Here is a 16,846-nt window from a genome sequence, read left to right as displayed (position 1 = left end):
TCGGAGGGATGGAGAAAGGAGTGCCGACATCCGGAGAATCAGGTAGGTTGGCCAAGAGAAACAATGCGAAATCCACAAACCACGAACATGTGCAGTACCATGTGACCCCATAGTGCAATACATACTTTGCCCTGACAGCGCCCTCTAAAAGTCAGAATGAATAAACAAATCAATCAAGATGCCATAAACAACCCCTACATGTGCAGCATGCACCCCCTAACTGCAGGCAGCCAAATGAATGCATCCTCAATCCACACGAAAATGAGACCACCTCCAAGGCCCAGTCCCAAATCAGCCTCATGTACCACCCCAATGCATTTGATACGTTGCCATTCCAAATCCGACAGACCCATAACTAACGCTCGCCCCTCTTTACTCCACCACAGGGTCCGATACCAACGACGAGCTGCAGGACACCCCTACCAGCACGCCTGCAAAGAGGGCCAGGACCAACGTCCCAAGAGCCTCCACCTCAGGTGCAAGGATCAAGACACGGCAGCAGCAGGAATCAAGTGGCAGCACACTGGAGGGGACTGCAACAGGCACCCCAGCAGCCAGCAAGTCCACAACCCCAGCACCACAGGTCCCCCCAAAGAACGTATCTGATGGCACTGCCTCTGGTGGTAGCAGCACCATAGGTGACACAGCTGTCATGCCAGCATGCTCCGACACGGAAAACAGTGCTGGCGACGTAGGTACCATCCATGACCTTTCCCAATCCCCCTGCATGTTCCATCCCCTACACCATGACGAAACCACGCAGGGGCACCCTGAAGACGACGACTGGCCAACCCCCACAAGTCCTGTGCCAAGGCAACATGTGTTGAGCAGCCCCCCTGTCACACCACCGCAAATGTCCATGGCCCAGCAGAGGCAACAGTCCCTTGACCTGCTGATCGAGCAACAGCAGGAAGTGTCCACGCTACTCAAGGACCATGCAAATGAATGCGGGGGTTCCAGGGCAGCCATGGAAACATCCACCGAGACACTCAGGGCACAAATAGAGAAAAGTAGTGAGAGCCTCAGGGGAGAAATGGAGAGAAGCACCGAGAGCCTGAGAGCACAAATGGAGAAAAGCACCGAGAGCCTGAGAGCACGAATGGAGAAAAGCACCGAGAGCCTGAGGGGGGAACTGCATGCGACGTCCAAAGACGTTTGTGCTGAACTTGCTGCTGTGCGCCGTGTGCTCTCGGAGCTCTCACAAACCCTCAGAGACATGCATGGACGCGAGCAGGCAGAGACATCATCCGTGGCAAGTTCCGTCCAGGGCAGCCCCCAACGCAGATCTGGCAGGAACCTGCGCTCCACGGGCAGGGGTGCCCCTGATACCCGTAGAGGGGGCTTGCAATAGCGTCCAACCACGGACAGCATGCATATTTGGACACTGGTGTTGGGGGGGGAGGTAGTAGGGTGGAGGGGGTGTGTTGGGCTTCACTGGGTGGCGGGTCCATAGGGTGTATAAATCAAATCACATTAACAATACAGCATCTCATAATCATCCAATGACATGTGTGGACATTGATATTTGCGTACGAGGCCTTCATAGGCGTACAGTCCACAATGTGCCTGTACTACACACACACAGTGCCACAGGTCCCCTTTCCGTGTAATAGGCACCATGCGTGGTTGCTAGAAGCATGCATCTATGATGCTCTGTCGGATTGCACGTGCATCCTGTGCCTCATGGACTCCTTGAGGTGCCTCCACATCCCCACCCTCATCATCATCATCATCTTCAGGTGCATGCAGTACAGCGTCAGGGGGCATGGGCACATTCCTACGTATGCACATGTTGTGCAGCATGACACATGCCATGACCATCTTAGAAACCTTCTCATGGCTGTACATGAGTGCCCCGCCAGACCTGCTGAGGCTGCGGAAACGAGCCTTCAGTAGGCCGAATGCCTGTTCAATGACCACACGGGTACGTGAGTGGGCATGGTTGTAGTCCTCCTCATGCTCGTTCTGTGGGTTCCGGATTGGTGTAAGGAGCCATCTCTTCAGTGGATACCCGGCATCACCTGTATGAGACGAATAAAGGGTGTCAGTGGAATGATAGTGCTAAGTAGCCCCCCCCCCCTCCTGCAAGGTCATTGACGCATCAAATGGGCCACGATGTCATGCATGGAATGAGACTCACCGAGTAGCCAGGATCTGTGCCCTGCGTGTCGCTCCATGTAGCGTGGTATTCTTGTGTTCCTCAGGACCATAGAATCATGGGTAGATCCTGGAAATCTGGCACAACAATGCGTAAATATCTTGTTGGAGTCACACACCATTTGCACATTGATTGAATGAAATTGTTTCCGGTTGCGGTACTGGACCTCCATGGCATGTGGGACAACCAATTCAACATGGGTGCAGTCGATGGCACCAATGCAACCCGGGATGCCGCCAAGTGCATGGAATCCCACTTTTGCGTTGGTAATCTCCTGGTACGTGCGTGGTAGTGTGATGTGGTCGTCGGCGTGCTTCAGGAGGGCATCGTGCACTTGGAAGAGTGTCCGTGAGAACAGTGGCTGTGAAATGCCATGCAACTGTCCCACTGTGTGCTGGTAGGTGCCTGTGGCCAGGAAGTGGAGTGCAGACACCACCTTCAGTAGGGGTGGGATGGCGGTTGGGCTATCTATCATGCTCACGAGGTCAGCATGTGTCATGTCCACAATGGCGATTATGGTGTCCCGGTCCAAACGGTAGAGGGTGTGGATCTGCTCAGCAGTGAGGTTGAACGGATCGGCTCGGAGGCGTGGGATTGCGGGCCGCCTGCGTGGTGGTAGTGGCAGTGCTTGTGGGCCTTGCTGACCCTGCCTTGCCCTCCTCCTCCTCCTTCTCCTCCGTCTCCCCTGTGCGCCCGGTTGTTGTACCTGTTGTTGTTCGTCGTCTTCTTGTAGTTGTAGCACTTGCAGTGCTATCTGGTCCCCCAGGCCCAACATCGCTAGTCCTGCCGGTAGCATTTTGGAGTGGGAGTGGTTGTGGGAGGGGTTTGGGTCTGCTATATATGTGCTGTCGGCCTGTATGGCCTCCACCTGTGCTGATTGAATGATTCTGTGGCAGATGCTATCCCTTCTGGCCGAGCACGTCCCGCACGTAAGGCTGCATTTGGCCGCATGGCATCTTGGGATTGGAATCATGTATCAAATCCCGATGGCAGTGTGATGTACTTTGACTGATTTTCATGGTATGCTCCCATTGTTACACATGCTATGATTGCAGCCGCTTACATACCTGTGAAGAGTCAGTGGTATGTAGGGCTCGATCGATGGCCGACCCTCATGCAGCACAGTAACGTACTTCACCGACGGGCGTGGCGTCCCATTTGTGATTGCAGCCAGTTAGCATCATGACACACAGCCGCACTACATTGATGTAATTGTGAATGCAAGCGTTCACAGAAGCCTTTTCGACGTAATGTTGCAAGTGAGGAATTCGAAGGCCAGCATTTTTGGTTTTGAAGTAGCGGCGAGGATACGCCCACAGGTCTGGCTGGAAATGTAACGTTCTATTGTAGAATGTCCTTGGGACATGGCCCATAACGAGCAGGCAATGAATGATATGAATTGAATGGGATGCGCAATAGCGTAGTGGACGATAAGGCAGGACGTTCCCAAATCCATCTTGCTTCACAACACTACAGATCCGGCCAGGGGCACAGTGGTTTTTGCAGACTGCATTACGCACAGACGCGATGGAAGTTTCACATATAATGTGAGTGAATATTCATGCGTTTTCATTGCGGGATGAGGGAATGATGAATGGATGCATGGACTGATGATTCCGTTTAGGGTCTGCCATGTACATGGGTTTTTTGAATCACTCCCCTTCCCCTGCGCTATGTGATGCAAGGCTGCCATAGTGGGACATACGTCTATCTGCCCTTGTCGGATCCTCCCTGTCTCGACGCGCCTTCATACACTTGTGTCTAGGCACGTTACTAATCCCATGTCATGGGTTCTATCTTGACGGACGCATGCACAGTAACCGACGTTGCCAATGGTGTATTTAGCTCGATTGATTTCGTTATGATTCGATACTGATTTAGGGGTGTGTATATTCCTTTGGAGTGGGCTAGCATGCATATGGGTGTGGATTTGGTGTGTTGAATGAAGATTGTAATGCATCATGAGTCCCGTAATGCAATCGGTTAATTTGTGTTTCTTTTGGGTGACAGGTATCTCCTGCCCTATTGCAGATGCCATCTCTACGCCACTCCTCCAGATGGTTTTTACAATCGACTCCTGCAGCTTCGGGTGAATCAGTGGAGCACCATTTCGATCTTATGGGACGATCGCCAATGGGCCACATGCCCTTACGCTGTACTGGTGGCTAGGTGCAACATTTCGGCCTTTCAGCTCGACTAGTGCCTGCCTCATGGGACGGACCTGCGGTTCTTGCCGCTTCCATGTTGCCTTTTGGAACGTTGATGTAGGCCCTGTGTGCCATGATGGTACAGGGCGTCACACAAGTGGAAGCTGGTCAATTATTGCAGATGCAGCCCTCGGTGATGATGGTTGTTTTGGTGTTATTTTGCAAATTGCTGTGGGGCCTTTGTCATTTGGATGTGCATTTAAATTGTATTCCGATATTTGTCGTGTTGCGTTGTTCTTTGCAGGTGATGTGGCGATTTTCGCTTTGTGGCGGTATGTATTGCGAGATGATCTGCATTGTGTTCCGCCTTCTGAGTTGAGTTGTGTGGTACAGTACTGGCCGCGTTTGCCTACGTAGCACAGTATGGTCACGGATAGGGGCTGCCATTGTGACTGTTTACATGATGTGCTGTTCAGGGGCGGGGGATTGGCTTTTGGCCGACTGGTGCCTGTCAGCCAGGTCGATTGGTGGAATGATGGGATGTTCAGAATGTGGCTGGTCACAGGTGACTGTGTTTGCGTGCGTTTGTTGGAGGGGGACTGGGGTCATGTCCATTGGAATAGCTTCTGTATTGATGCCATCTGTGCCCTGCAGCTCCCATCGGCCCCTCTTGGGATGAGCCTGGCTGCTCAGTCACTCTGCCAACTTGTGTGGTACATGCTTCTGCTGATGGTTGGTTTGTTTACTGGCAAGAGTACAGGGCTGGTGCAATCCCCCTCAGGATGCTGTTTTGGATGTTGCCTTGCGCTGGTGGCAAGCGATGGGGGACTACTGTTGTTTTGTGTCATGTGTTCTTGATTTTCATTTTGATGTATTGTACCTTCACATGCCTGTGCTGCGTCAGTACGGCTATGGTGACATGCCGTACATGGATGCCCACTCACGGGGCGCTTTGAGCCCCTGCATGCTTTTCTACGTTGGCATGCATGGGTGAATTGTAGATTTCACTGGTGGCATAGTGTGAGTACATTGCGCCTGCCAGGAGTTGTGCAATGTGGCCAGGGAGTGGAGTACAGGCACTCAGTGGGCCATTTACGGTTGGTTCACGATGCCGTATTTCTCGCCATGGCGGAATGGTACTTTACGACGTGCTTGATGGCGTTCAGTACATGTCCGCTAGGGTCAGAATTCGCGTACCGTTGCGCCATGGCGGTGATTCCGGTTTTGCAAGGCGCGCGTGCGCGTACTTGGTGCAGTTAGCGTTGCCGTTCACTGCGGTGTCGCTAATGGCATCGTACTTTACGGTGACGGGTCATGATCGCAACGAGCGGTGTTCGATGGCGGTATTGCATTTCCGCCATCATTTTTCCATTTCCGCAAGGGTCGTAATGAGGCCCATAGTGGTGGACCATATTCCAGCCAAGGTCACTACTGTTATGTATAGTGTCATCACTTCCTTTGCTACACCAGAACTGGAGAGAATGAAGCTGCGATGGGAGGCTGACGTGGGTGAAATTATGGCTGAAGACTGGGTCCAAACCCTAATGTACCCCAGAGAGGTCACCATATCAGCTAGACTACGCCTAGTACAACTGAAGATACTACACAGAATCTATTATCCGAGAGTAGCCCTGTACCGATGGGGCAAAATAGCTGAGCCCAATTGTCTACGATGCCGGAAAGAGGATGGAACCTTCTTCCATATACTGTGGGAATGCCCAGTGATCTGTCAATACTGGCAGCAATGCTGCGATGTGCTGTCGAGGGTGCTGAACCAGACGATTCCCAGAGATCCTAAACTCCTGATACTGGGAGTGGACAGCGAGATAGATCTATCAAAATATGAGAAGCTCTGCCTTATGACCACAACAGCAATATGCAAAAGGAACATAGCACGCCTCTGGGGAGCAGCGGAACCCCCGCAAGTGGAGCAGTGGTCAAATGATGTAGAGATCTGCATTGCGATAGAAAGGAGGGTTTACAGAGCCAGGGGCTGCCCTGAAAAAGCAGACAAGGTATGGCAGCACTGGGAAGATGCACTGTGAAATACTGAACCGTTAATATCATGACATCATGGACTAGGGTGGTGGACAATGCTGCGGGATATATATTATTGTACCAACCTCCATTACACTGTGTATCAAAGCTTACATGCAAGCATACAAGATGTGTTCCATATGAATGTTTTTTCCATCCAATGTTATTTTTACCTCTATTGTTTTTATTAATGTTTTTGTTTAAACGCTGGCCACAGTAAGCCCAGCGGCTGTATGTTAAAAATCAATAAAATGTGTTATGAAAAAAAAAATCACACTCCTGTGATATGTGCCACCTAAAAGGGATATGTGTAAGAATGATTCAGTGGTATTGAGTGTTTGCGGGGTCAGATCTAACTGTTTTCAAGAGCTGCCTACTTTCCAGTTTGCAAAACACAAAATAATGTGTCTACATTGAATTATAAGTATTCTCTATAGACATTAGGGGTAAATCTGCTCCCACCTGCCTGGTTAAAAACCTTGGGGTCATCTTCGACTCCACACTCTCCTTCTCTCCTCACTTCTCTGACGTCTCTAAGAACTCACACTACAAGCTGCACCTGCTCAGAGGTATTCTTCCTTTCCTCTCCTTAGCCCAGAAGCTCACTGTCTCCAGAGCTCTGGTTCTCTTGAGGCTGGATTACTGCAACAGCCTCTTTCTAAATCTGCTTGCCTCTACTCTCCACCATTTGAAAACACATCCAGATCAGGACTGTGAGACTTGTCCTTGGCCTCAAGCCCAGGGATTGTATCTCTCCAGGACTGAAATCTCTGCATTGGCTCCCAGTGGCTGCGAGGATTAATATGTTCAAAACCCTATGCATTGTCCTCAAGGACTGCTGGGTCACAGGGCCTCAATACCTTCAACTCTCTCTTCTTAAATATATTCCTTCTCGAGCTCTTTGCTCATGCGCCTCCAACTCCCTCAGGGTCAGTCGCTTCTCCAAGCAACAAGTTGGTGGTAGATCTCTTTCTTCAGCTGGGGCCTCCCTCTAGAACAGCTTCCCTGCCTCCCTTAAACTGAAGGAGAACCATTTCTGGTTCCAGAGGCCCCTCAACACCTTTCTCTTTGCTTCTGCTTTCTCTCCTCCTCTCCCCTGCTGACCTGGCTGTAACCAGAACTGCACTGGTTACCTGGACACCCGCTGAGCGCTGGCCCCGGTCCCTCCCTCCGCAAGTCACACATACCTGCGCTGCCCACCTGGCAACCCCCGCACTTGGGGGACTGTTTCTGTATCCATACAGTCACCCTACCAGCACTTGAGACCTGATGTCTGCACTTACCCTTGCACTTGCCACCCGCTGCCCATTACTTTTACTTGTTGCTAATATCTACTCCCATGTACTGCACTGTCCCTTCCCCCTTCCCATGCACTTGCGTGATCTGAATGACACCTGCCCTAATAGGACCATTGTCTGGCCTCCCTTTGTTCCCCCTCCCTTGCCATGTCATGCCTTGAAACACTTGTGTATAGGCGTGTTATAAATGCCATATCATATCATATCAAACCTTCCCCATTCCCCGAGAAATTGGTTTACTTTACTTTGACCATTATAATGAGTGGACAAAATGTCTGTCGAGTCATTCCCAGTTCTCAAAATGGGCACAGTCCACATGGTACTCAGTGCCCCCTAACCTGTAACAAAACTTCTATAAAAAAGCCTAACTGGAAGTACAACGCCAAAAATTGTTACCGGCTGAATATATTCTAAACGGGATCAATCCCTCCATCAGTATTAAAGCCGGTACCCTTATTCAACACCTTCTTGGCCCGAGTAAATATTCACAGCCGCGAGCCTTCATGAAAAAATGCATCTTATTGCGTGCTGATGCCATGCGTGAACATACGCATGATGTCAGAGTTAAACAATGCGTCCCGATAATGCCCTGATAACGTCATTCTTCTAATCCTGTCTGTTTGGATAATTTCCAGACATAATACTTAGCTTTGGGGCATATTGTGAGTACAGGTAGAAATTTGCATATGCATAAGGCATTTGCCTTTAATACCAATACAATGTTATGAGTCCTAGGATTGTGTATATATGAATGGTACTGAAATTATTGGTAATATATCATGGGTCAAGTCTCACAAAGGAAACTCCACCCCTCCTGATTTGTATATTCGTTGTGTCCATGGGTAGGACGTTTCTAAGACGTGATGATGACATTATGCATGTGCCATCTGACTTCAAACTCCAGTACTATTATGAATATAATGTCATAACTGGGTTTTCAAAACCAACTTTGCATTTATCAGTGCATTCAATATAATAAGATTAAAGAATCTGGACACACCCTAAAAGGACCACAAATCTGAATAGTAAATCTATACCAATATGAAATTTGAATTACGAGAGCTGCCAGAAAAAAAGGGAGACCTATTAAATGTGTTCTGTCATATACAGTCGTGGTCTCCAAACAATTACATAGTTTGGGGGAAATGGTCCACATTCACTGTGCCTGTTTATATGTAAGATATATTAGTCAATTTGGTTAATGTATTAACTACAGATTGGGAATTCATTGCTATCATGTACTGTATGTTTATAAATTATTATTGAACCTAAATGGAAAAACGTTACCATGAGAGGGTTTTGAATGAGAACAAGTGACTCCCATCTCATCTTATGTTAGGAATTGGCAGAATGGCTTCACATCTTGGTACTATGAGTAATGGCATAAACCAATACTCCAGTTTTGTCCAAACATCTCCTTATGCCTTAATAGACCTGAAATAAATACTCAAAAAAGAAAGTGCATCTCATGGTCACAATTGAGGCCCACCAAAGTACACCTCAGATAGCAAATAAGTTTACATCCATTTGTCTTCATTTGAGCCTAAAATTGCCACCTCTCTTTCCCTTCTTGGCTTTCATTAATCCAATAAAGCGAATAGCATCCTTATTACTCAACTGGTGTTGTTCTTGCCAGTGTATGGCCAAACAGGGATTTGGGATCAGTGCTTCTCAGACTGGCCAAATGCTCTTGATAAAGCAGGTGCATCAACCAAAAGTGTAACAACAGTCACTGAATCCATTACAAATGCAACCACAACAGTCTGGGCAGTGGAACAAGAATATATTGCCACAAACTCCAGTGCCCACGACAGGTGCCACAACAGTGGTGGGAGTGAACCACTTCACAAGATTAGTGAATTAGCATACACACAATAGGGCAGTCCACACTGAAGATTGATGTGTCCGGCACTATCAGTAACTCTCGACCCGGAAGAGGAACAATGGGTGGGGGTAAGAATAGGGGATTTGATGGTTTCTTCTTGGTTGACACTGGGGAAACAAGATCTTGTGTCACAGAAGGGTGTCCGCTGTCAGATATAATGATGGACACACAAGGGTTCTCTGGGGCTATATCATATATTATTTTCATAGAATAGCTACCTACATCAGTGGGAGGAGACACAATGGCTACACCCTTGCTGTTTTCTCAAAAGACAGTGGTTATTATATTAGGGATAGATTTGATGAGTAAATAAAATATGACAATTTCATTCACTGAGAAAGGAATGTTCAACACCAGGCTATCATTATGCAAATGAAAGAGAGCTCATATGAGCATTCTATGGATTGAAAGTAGGATGGCTTCCGTGAATGCAAGATCAATTGTTATGATTGCCCACACAGTTTTTTCTCCGAGCTGAAGTACCCATGAATATGGCAGAAGGGGAGATAATATTGATCCACTTAGAAGCATCGGTGATCTGAGAGGACAGAGTCGTTTTACACAGGACAGATGAGGAAGGCGGTAATTGGCCACAGCAATAGCACTGAAGTCAACACCGCGGTTGAGCTACATGACATATGATGAGCTATTCAAAGACAGTGATACAGATGATGAAGTACTTTTGAAATTTCTATTCCATGACAATTACAAATACAGTACAGTAAAACAACTCAGATAATACAGTTGGCTAAAAAGGTACTATCTTTCTTGCAGCAAGAGTTGGCAAAGGTAACAAGTCTACTATGGTCAACAGTATCCCATGTCAAGGGAGGTAGACAATGGCATTTATGAAACAAATGTTGTCTTGATGTGACAGAGTATCATTGTCCCATATGAATCATCATGTAAAACAGCAGAGTTACCAGTGAAAAAAGCAAAAGTAGGATCTTGGAGATTCATACAAGATTTACACCCTTTAAATAATATCATTGAGGCAAAGTTTACAGTTGTGACCAACATAGCTACAATTTTGTGTAACATACCACCCAAGGCTACACACTTTACATTGATTGACTTAAAAAAAAACATTAATTTCCATACCATTGCACACAAACAGCCGATACCTCACAGCATTAACTGATCGCTAGCCACAAACAGGTGTACTGTGAGTTCCCCCATGTCTTCCGGAACATGCTACAGAAGGATTTGGGAAACGTGCAGATACCCAGTATGATTATGCAATATGTTGATGATTTGCTAGTGTGCAGCACAAGAGAGGAAGAGTGTTGGACTGACTCAGTAGCATTACTAACATTACTGGCTGAGAAAGGATACAAGGTTGACAAGGAAAATGTGCAGTATTGCTAGAAAGAAGTACTATATTTGGGCCAAATAATATCAAATTATGGGAGGACGGAGATACCTGAAAGATCAGAGACAATTACACATGTGTCCCGTCTGCTGACAGTGAAAGATTTACAGCAGTTCCTGTGACTATGTGATCATTCCTACATGTGGGTCTTTGACTACAGTAAATACGTCAAGCACCTTTCAAAGGGGTTAAAGGAAGTACAGAAAGAAAAAGCCCCATAATGTGGACAGGCAAACTGATTGATGCATTTGAGGAACTTAAGGAAGTGGTATAGCCCTCATGTTGGGAATACCAGATTACAAGGAGGAATTTTACCTATTCACACATTCAAATGGATACGTGATGATGGCTGTCCTCACGCAGACTTCAATGGGGCACAAACCACTGGCATATTACAGTGGCATCCTAGATCTAGTGATGAGAGGACATTTTCCATGTGATCAAGCACTGACTGCAGCTGCCTTTGCAATAGAGAAGTCATCAATAATGATGGGTTGTGCAGTAACATTGTACGTTGAGCACTCCCTGTTTGCAGTTCTTGAAAAAACAAAGTCCAAGCTCACTACACAGCAAGCATCTGGATACATGGTCATATGGTCTAATCCATCAATACACATTGTCAGATATCGCACAGCAAATTCTGCAAGTTTGATTCCTGAACCAGTGGAGGGAGGACAATGGGTTCATGGCTGTTCTACATGTACTGATGTTAGAGAGAATTCTCCAGAATGGCTAATTTCCCTTACCTACTGAGTCCCCCAGCAGCTTTGCTGGATTTCTATGATTTTTTTTTCACCTGGTAAGAGTCTGAGCCTTTTTTTCCACTCTTACATGTGTTTTTCTGTGTGTGTTTAACATTTTTGTGTTCATAGACTGTGGAGCCCCATCTACTCCGTAGGCATCATTTTTTACTGTGTGCAGTGAAACAGGGTTGTCTTTTTCAGACTTCCCACTTTATACTCCATTTTCTGGGACTGACTACTCTCTCACAGAACATCTAAAGTTTTTATTGACTTTATTAGTCTGTTTAAATTCACAGACCCAGTACAAACTATCTTACATGGAGTACTGGAAATGGTTAATAGTTATTCCTTTTTGTCTGTTTCTCATGGAACATTATTTCGTTCCACTTTCTTTAAGATTTGGCTGGTGGCAGTGCTATCTACCCTATTTTTTCTACCGTGGTCTATTTAAATAGCCTTGGTACTGTTTTAGGCTAAGTTAGTAGCCTCAAACATAAATCCGCTGGACCCCATTTACTTTTATTTGGTTCCGGCTGTGTTTATTCGCCATTTCTTTTTGTAAAGGTCTTTCTCGTGTTTTACTCTGCACGCCAAACCGGGTTTGGTTCCTTTGTTCGCCGTCCTTTGGTGGGCTTCTGATCAGAAGCCCTCCTTAGGCGCCTGAATGTCTGAGGGGGACAGGATGTGAGGGAGGAGTTTGAGACTCCCTGCACAGGGTCTCCTTGGAGACCCATGTCGCACTCTGTTTGATTGGCTGAGGTGACTGTCCCGCCAGAACAGCCACCCTGCTGTTTGATTGACAGCCAGGCTGTGTGAATGGGGGAAAACTGCATAAAAAGCAGGTCTCTGGGACTGAGTAGGCAGAGTCGCCGAAGAGAAGCTGACAGAAGAGGACCTCTACCATGACTGAACCTCCCAGTGAAGCCCTGTTGTGGGTCCGAATCTTCAAACTTCGACGACGGGGAAGATCTGCAAGGAATCTTCTCCCTTTTTGCAGGTGGGACCAACCAGTTTGCCAAACTGCAAGCCAGGCATCCCGTCTCTGGTCGAATTTGCTGTGCACAGCTACAGTGAACGGGATAGCCAGGAGGATCGGACCCTGCTTGGGTTTTAAGGAGTGCACCTTTTATTCGTCGCTTTGCTCCGCTGCTGGTTTCTTCCCTGGGCAGTGCAGGACCCTCCAATCTTCCTACTTCGTGTCAGTCCGACAGTCGCTTCAGGAATAGTGAGCCTGCAGGATCTGCCAGGAACGTCTGCCTCAGCTACAGCATTCTTCTGCTCTAAAGATACTGTGCTAACCCGGTTGTTTGTTCCGTCTGACCGCGGTGAAAGTATTTGAAATCTTTCGCCAATCCAAGGGTTTGTCCTTCTCTACTTTTTAAAGTAACTTTTCTTCCGACCAACTTCGTTTCGAACTCTTAGCATAGACCTAACCGCAATCTACTCTGAACTGTGTGATCCTCTGCAAAGACTCTGGTCCATTCACTTTGGCTCAGGCCCCTTGATTTGATTTCCTCACCGTAGTTGCCTTTTCTAGATTGCCCTGCTTACTTACTTGTTGGTGCTGCTCAATTCGTATCTAACCTTGCCTTTACCTCCCTTTTAAATTACTGGAGTGCCATTTTGCTCACACTTCATTTTGACCTTACCGTGTCCAGAATCTATTGGGTGGTGTGTAGTGTATTAAGAGTGTGATGTTTCTGATGCTTTTACTTATTGAATTGTTTTATAAATGATGTGTAAATAAATGTATATTCTTTTACTCAGAAACCTTGAGTCTGTATTTGCTTGATCCATAGTAATTACTGTCCTTTGTATAACTATTGATAATGCACACTTTACTCTTGAGATAAGTCTGGCTGCTACCACTTTACTGTGTAGTACAGGCTTGTACCAAAGGTGAATTTGTACTGTCACTTGTAGTCTTAATTGTGTTTGGTGTTCCCAAAGGGTACTGCACATGATTCTGCCTAACAACTGACATACATTATGACGTACACCCAATAAAAGAAACAAAGTTAGAGGGGGGAGAGGTGATCCTCGTTGACTGGTCATTGATGATAGATCAGAGCACTGGAATAAGGCATTCAAGGGCAGCAGTGGTAAGGAGTAAGGGAATGATTTTGAGATTGTGATAAGCATCAGATTACCAGAAAATTGTTCTGTGTAGGCAGCTGAGTTAGTAGAGATGATCATTTGAAGAGCACAAGTGCCAGGCAATGACAATATAGTCCAACTATGCCTACATGAAATCTACAGTACACTCAGGACTGTGACGGTGGAGAAATTCGGGCTTTCATGGTGCAGACGGCACAAAAGCACATCATGCCCCATTATTGAGATTAATAGAGGCACTGGCATATCCCACGTCGGCTGGCCTGATGAAGGGCACAGCTCAAACCATGGGTACAGATTGAATTTCCCGTGGCAACGACACAGCATATGCAGAAGCAAAAAGAGAAGCATATTTCCCACAGATATTCAAGAGAACAAATGCACCACACAAAAATATGCTACATACGAGGATAAAAGAGTGGTTTAATGCATTACCATTGACATAAATAGTGGAACTGCAGGGAAACACACCTCCAATGGAACAGTGTCTATGAACAAGACAGGGATGCTCATTATACCGCACCGACCTTGTGTGGTGACAGAATAACACAGGGAAAACTATAATGCCCCTTGAGTTACTTAAAGTAGAGCTAGAACAGTTACACTGCTGAGCACAGGGAATATGCTGTAGCAGATATTTCAGAAGAGTGGTTCGTCCCCAACGTACAAGAGCATGTTTTACATTTTAATGTTAATTGTGCCATGTGCCAGCAATATACTGCTGGACATACATTGGGAATGGGGAAAGGAGCAATAACCCACCGTAGAGGCCTAGTTCGGTATCTGCACATCAACTGTGTTGATATGCTCCAAAATGTAAATGGCTTCCAATATATTATCATGGTAGTATGCCCTTTTCATTACTGGCTACAAACAGGACCATGTACCATGCAAATGCCAAGTCGGCTGCTAAGTTACTCGTACGTGAGGTGTTTCCCAGATGGGGAGTGTGGAAGTGCTGCGGTCAGATAATGGACCACACTTTGAAAATGTGTTATTTCTGGATTTACATTCCTGCTTGGCATAAAACCTAAGCTTTGCTCTGCTTATCATCCCTAGGTCAATGGCATGGTGGAACGTCTAAATAGCCTCTTGAAGGAACACATTGCAAAATACGCTAAACTTAAATTGGCTGCACTGCCTTCCCCAGATTATAAGTCATTTATAAGTAAGAAAAGGAAGAATACCTCAGAGTAGGTGAAGTTGGTAGTGGGCCTTCTTGGCAAGGTCTGCAATGTGAGGAGAGAAGGAGAGAGTGGAATCGAAGATGACTCCAATGTTTGTTGCCTCACAGGAAGGTAAAGGAAGATGGCCCAAGGAGGGCGGCCAGAGTGAGAGAGAGAAAGTGGGAGCAGGGGACCCAATGAGGAGGATCTCCATCTTGTTGGCATTAAGGCAGTGATTATTGGAGATGTACTAATCCTGAAATGTTGATAGACAGTCAGGAATGAGCGAGAGAGGAGAGGAGGCTGAGGGGAGCCTGAAAGAGAGCTCAGTGTCATCTGCATAACCTTGAAAGTTAGAGGAGAAGGTGGAGATCAGGTGGACCAAAGGGGCCACGTAGGTAGGGAGAGAGGTTATAACCATGGGGAACATCACATGTGGAGAGCGAGGTGGTGGAGAGAAAGGACCCAAGTTGGACCTGGGAAGGTCTGTCCAGGAGGGAAGATGTCAGCCATTCCAGGGCTTGACCTGTGATGCCCAGTTTCTCACAGAGTTGATTGATCAGGAGGGCATGATTTGCCATGTCAAAAGCAGAGGAAATGTCCAGGAGGATGAGGACACAAGTAAGGCTGGAGTCAAAATTAGGGAGCAGATCTTCAGGGGTGTTCAGGAGAGCAGCTTGCATGCTTCTGGCTGCTCTAAAGCCAGACTGATGGTTGTGGAGACAACAAACAGATTAAGCATGGAAAGTAAGCTAGAAGATGGCCAGCTTTTCCAGGAGTTTGCCAGGAAAGAATGATAGAGATCAGGTGATAATTTGCCGGAAAGGCAGGGTCAGCAGAAGGCTTTTTTTAAGGAGGGCGTGCACAAAGGAGTGCTTGAGGAGAGAGGGGAAAGATCCAGTGGTGAAAGAGTGATTGCAGAATTTGGCCAAGGCTGGAGCAAGGGTGTCTAAGTAGTCCTTGATGGTTCTGGAGGAGCAGGAGAGCACCTGTTTGGATGATACGTTCATGGATCGGGCTTGCCTCAAAACGTTGCTTGGTGTTGTTGGCGAGAAAGAGGGGAAAGGAGGGGAAGAGAGAGGACAGGATGTCCTGAGTTTTAGTGGTGAAGGTAGAAGCCAGAGCTCTACAGAGGGCCTGGGAGAGAACAGGAGAGGTGAACACGAAAGAAGGATTGGCCAGTTCCTTGCCGATTTTAAAGAGTTTGGCTGTGTTGTTAGAGGCCACAGAGATTCAGGCTTGGATATGGACTCTCTTCTTGGACAGGACAGATAGTCTGTATTGCCTTTGGAGCAGGCAGCAGGCCAGTTTGTCAGAGGATGCACCCAATGCCCTTCACCTCCTCTCAGCCACCCTGCACTTGTGTTTCAGGTTGGCGAGGTCGGAGTCATGCAAATAGTTGCATTTGGAGGTTGACTTCAGATGGATTCTCATGGCAGGGGCAAGGATGTCCAGAGTGTTGGAGATAGCAAGATGCAGGTTAGAGAAGGCTGTGTCAGATTGTGAGTCAGCCGCTGGAGTAGGAGGAGCAGAGAAAGTATAGGCAAAGGCATCCAATGACACATGCTTCATGGGCCGAATGACTGAGAAGGGAGATGGCAGTGCTGGGGTGGGCTTAGCCTGAGGGACAGGGAGTTTCATTTTAGAGGAAAGCAGGAAGTGGTCAGTGAAGAGAGAGGTGTGGTGAGAGGGTTAGAGAGGGGGATGTCTGGGGCGATTAAACATCCAAGGTGTGTCGGCAGAGTGGGTCAAATCAGAGGGTAGAATGGAGAGAGAGAGAGTGTCACAGAGGTTGCGGAAGAGTCCAGAGGATGGGATAGAAGCATCCAGGTGGATTTTGAGGTCTGCAAGGATCAGAAGTTCAGAGGTTGTGGCAAAGAAAGAAGAGGAGAGGTCATCCCAATCTGAGAGGAAGAGGGAAACCT

The sequence above is a fragment of the Ambystoma mexicanum genome, chromosome 11, assembly GCF_040938575.1.
Source record: "Ambystoma mexicanum isolate Mex_15411 chromosome 11, UKY_AmexF1_1, whole genome shotgun sequence".
Classification (NCBI taxonomy): Eukaryota; Metazoa; Chordata; class Amphibia; order Caudata; family Ambystomatidae; genus Ambystoma; species Ambystoma mexicanum.
The sequence above is the reverse complement of the archived record's forward strand: the minus strand, read 5'-3'. Positions refer to the sequence as shown.